This window comes from Panthera onca, unplaced genomic scaffold (genome assembly GCF_046562875.1).
Source record: "Panthera onca isolate mPanOnc1 unplaced genomic scaffold, mPanOnc1 haplotype 2 h2.h2tg000224c_path, whole genome shotgun sequence".
Lineage (NCBI taxonomy): Eukaryota > Metazoa > Chordata > Mammalia > Carnivora > Felidae > Panthera > Panthera onca.
The window spans coordinates 107,501-111,988 of NW_027675847.1; positions in this window are offsets into that span (position 1 = coordinate 107,501).

Consider the following 4,488-nt stretch of genomic DNA (forward strand, 5'->3'; position numbering starts at 1 on the left):
CCGGCCAGGCCTGGCGGGACCCTCCCCCGACTCAGAGGGGGGAGGCGCAGGCCGCGGTAGGCGAAGAGCGGCGCTCGGCCCCACCGCGGGGCCGACAGACCTCCTCTCGCGCGGGAGAGAAGGCTCCGCCTAACACGCACAAGGGCATGCAGTCACCCTGACACAGGTGGCCACTACGCGCACAGGAGGGGGCAGCGACTGGGGGGTTCCGGTACCCCAAGGCACCCTCTCGGATCGCTAGAGAAGGCTTTCTCACCAAGGGCGCACCGCCCCCCACCCAATTCGTCCCCCCCATCGGGACCCGCCAGATAAAAGGCGTTTCTTCCCGGGGCCACCAGGGCCCGGGGCGGGGGAGAAAGGTCCACGGCAACGGAGTGACACAGGGCATTCCTGAGCATTCGCGGTCAGGGCCCACAACGAGGGCCACCTGCCTTCCCCACGCGCGGTTGCTCGTGTCGCCGCCCGGAAGGAGCGCCGCGCCTCCGGGTGAGGCCCGAGAAAAACCGAGGCAAAACACCGGCAGCAACGCGCTGGGCAAGAAACCGACAGTCCTCGCTCAGAGGGAGTTTTGGCCAAGCGCCACGGCGCCGGCTCGGCCCGCCACGATCGCTCAACTCGCCCCACCAAGTCAGCCCCCCGCACCCCTCCGGGCAACAGCGGCCCGTTGCGGGGCGGGGACGACAAGGCGCCCGCTCCCCGCAGCGGGGGGAACGGGTGTGCCTCCCTTCACCGATTCTGCCACCCGCCCACCTCGGGCAACTCCGCCAACGGCGGCGACCCAAAGGGGGGTCCGCTGGGAACAGGGAACGGCGCCACCACTCGGCTTCAGGCACCTGAGACGACCTGGAGCGCTCCAGGGGCACCACGGAGGGCCAGGCGCCACGCGCTCAGCACGCCCAGGCGGCGAGCAGCGTGGCGTCGGGTGCAGCCCCCCCACCACAGGGAGGCCGCCCACCACAACACAGCCAAGAGAGGCCAGCGAGAGTGTCCGCTGCGTCAGCCGACCCCGGCCCCGCAGCGACGGGAGGCCGGGATCGGGCCGGAGTCCGCACCCCTCTGCAACCCCCCGCGCCGCCCACAGGCGGGAAGGAGGAGCATGGGGCCCGCAGGCAGAACGAGAAGAGCGGTCCCACTCACCAGGAGTGTCCGTCCCTCGTCTGACACGGCTTAGGCCCGGCCCGGGAGAACGCGACATCACCACATCGATCGGTTACCGCCACACGAGGCAGTCCTGGGGTGAGGAGGGGGCTGGGGAAACGCCCGGCGAGGACAGCGACCAGAGGAGGACCTGCTTCAGCCTCGCCAGCACCCCTCCCCCACCTCTCCCAGGGAACAGGCAGCCGGACAACCCACAAGGGGAAAAGGGAACGCCTGACACGCGGCACGGAGCCTTGCGAGGGTGGGTTTGTCACGGCCACGGCCGGGTGCCCGCAGCGGGGAGCGCACGGGGTAGAAGACCCACGCCGCCTCCCCACGCCGCCCTCGGGTGCCAGAGACCGGAGGTGGCGCCACAGCCTGAACCACACCTGGATGCACGAGAGCCGGCGCGCAGGCCCAGGCAGACGGCTCGAGCAAGCAGGCGGGCAAAGGGCGGAGTCGGGCTCGGCTCGGCGTCACCGCCAAGCCCGGAGCCACGCCAGCCAGCGGCGACGAGGCCCAAGTCTCTCTTACAGGATGACAACCGCCACACCAGAACGTGTCAGCACCTACCTGGCAGCAAAAAGTACCTCTTTCAGGAGACAAAAATAACCGCGTTGGCAGGCGGGGCCGAGCCACAGGTCACTGGGACCTTCTGGGACCCTGGCCCGGCCACGGGCCCCAAGCATCTTCCCATCACCGCCAAGCAACCCCACCCCCCCCGGAAGTCCCCGGGGGCCATCTGGTCGACCCCGGGACCGACCGACCGACCGACCGACCGACCGGGGAATCGCGGGATGGGGGGGGGGGGATGGCCGGGTAGGCCCTGCCCCGTTACACGTTCGCCCGTCCACGGGTCGTCTCCGGGTCGGGACTTAGAAAAATAAAACACTCCGCGCTGTCGCCTGCGGAAGCCTCCCCGGACCTCGCAAGACCGGCCCCATGCCAGTCCCCGACCCCCGGCTGGGACTGTTTTGGGGGGGGGGGGTCTGAATTGCGCGGAGGCGCCCCCGACGACCGGACCTCAACGGGGATCGCGGGCGCGCCGGCGTTGGCGCCCTATACGTGCTTCCCCTCGCGGCCCGGTCCCCAACTCCGCAGCGGGCCTCGGAAAATCTGGGGAGAAAATCGGGTCCAACGACCGGGAGCACCACGCGTGCCCACGCCCGGGCCCATCGCGCCCTCCGCGGGCTTCCCCTCAAGGCTCAGGACGGTCCTCACCGGCCCGGCCCGGCCCGGCCCAGCCCGGCCCGACCGCGAAGCGGGAGGGAAGACAAAAGACGCCTGGCAGGGAAGGACCGCCACGGGGCCACAGTCTCCGGGTGGCGGCCCCGGACGGTCCCCGCGGTCGGGGGGGGGGGGGGGTGGGAGGGGAGGAAAGCACCGGCGGGTGCTGGTCGACCCGTCCGGGCAGCCCCCCACCCTGGCTCGCTCCCAGGGAGCGCCGCCGCTACTCCCCCATATACCCGGAGGTTCAATCTCCGGCAAGTGCACCAGCCGCCGGCGTCCCGACGACAGCGGGACGATCACGCCAACGTCGCCGGCCTTCTGGAACTCCGCCCCGGGCACCGCGGCCGAATCGCATCCCTTGCCGACGTCGCCGACGCTCCGGAGGGGAGACGCTATATAAAAGCGGCCGCCAGGTGGCGCCCGACAACCGACCGAAACGTCAGCGGGGACAGCTCGCGATCTCGGGGCCGAGAGGGCGCACAGCCGGCGGCCCGGCCGCCCGATCTCGTCCCGGCCCACTCCGGATGCCGCCTCTCGGTCCCAGGCCGGCGGAGGGCGTCCGCCTCGGGAGCTCCCGGCCGGCCGGCACGGCGCGACCCCGGCAGCCCAAGGGACACTCGAAAAATGCATCGGGGCGGCTGCCGCTGAAAAGGCGGGGGGGGGGGGGGGGGGGCAGACCGGCCACTCGACTCCCCGGCCGGCCGAGGCGGACGTGCGCGGAAAATTCCCCGCACACACCGGGCGGGCCGGGCACGGGCGGCCCAGAGCGGCCCAGGCGGCGCCCGCGCTCCCGGGAGGACTTAGACACATTTCGGCGGGCAGGAAGGGAGGGAGGGAGGGAGAGACGGACGGTAAAACCGAAACCACGCGAGAGAGTACTCCCAGAACAACAACGGACGGACGAGCCGTTTTTATTCTATTGGGTCAAGCGGGGGAGCGTCTCTCTCGGAAACATAACAAACCAAGCTGCGGGGGGGGGGGGGGGACAGAAAGAGGGTGATGGATAAACGAACGACCACGGATAAAGCTTAAGCAAAGTCCTTCGCCGCACGGGGCCACGACGAAGTCCAAAGACCACAAACAGGTACGGGGAACATGGGTGCAAGTGCACCGCGTGGCAAGCGACAAGAATATGGCTTTCACCATTACTGTCCTCAATAAACACCACTACGGGCGGCGGTAGCGCCGGGGGGGGGGGGGGGGGGGGGGGGATGGAGAACGGAAGGAGTTAATAGCCACTCACTAAAAAATGTCCCGGTTCCCAGAGGACCCTACAGTCCAAAGGGGGGGGGTGGGCCCCCGCAGGGAAAAGGAAGGTGTCACCGAGACACACCCTATGCCTCCACCCTCTTAGGGTTTGCAGGTGACCCTGAGGGTGACACTGACATGAGACAGGTTAACCGTACAAGGAGCCAACAAATTGATTTCCTACAAGTTTCACGTGACAGGTAGAGCCCCTCCTGAGGAAACCAAGACCCTGAGAAGTGGCCAAACCTAAACGCTTGTATATTGGGTTGAACAAGGAGAAGCGACGGTGGACGACTAACTGAACTACGTGGGGAGGCTAAAGGATGATGAGGATTTTAAAACCAACCAACCAACCAAGATCTGTTCTCCTCTAGAATTCTCTCCACTTCTCCCCCTGTCCTTGAGGATAAGAATGTCACTCCCCTGGTGGCATAGGAAAGACGGGGGGGGGGGGGGGGGGGGGGGGGGCGGGGGGGGGCACTTCCAGGGAGAAAAGGAGGAGAGTGCTCCGTGCATGCTTCTTGCACCTGCTGGGCAGGAGGGTAGGGGTGGGTGGTTTACTTTGCTTGCTTGCTTGCTTGCTTGCTTGCTTGCTTGCTGCTGCTTTTTGAAAGCTTCTCTAATGTTTCCTTTACATCTAAGTCTTCCTTTCCAGTTTGGCTTTGGACAGGAGGAAGGCAGGCCACATGTTTTTCTGACACGGTGGAGAACGAAGGGTAAGATGAGTGCGGGCCCGTGCGTATTCTTTTCCGTCAGTCACGTGCCGTGGTGAGCGGAGCATCAGCTCTTGCCGGATGGGTGTCTCATTCCTTCGTGAACCATCAGGCAAGATGTCGGGCAAACACACACAGGGAGACTAAAGGTAGGAAGAAC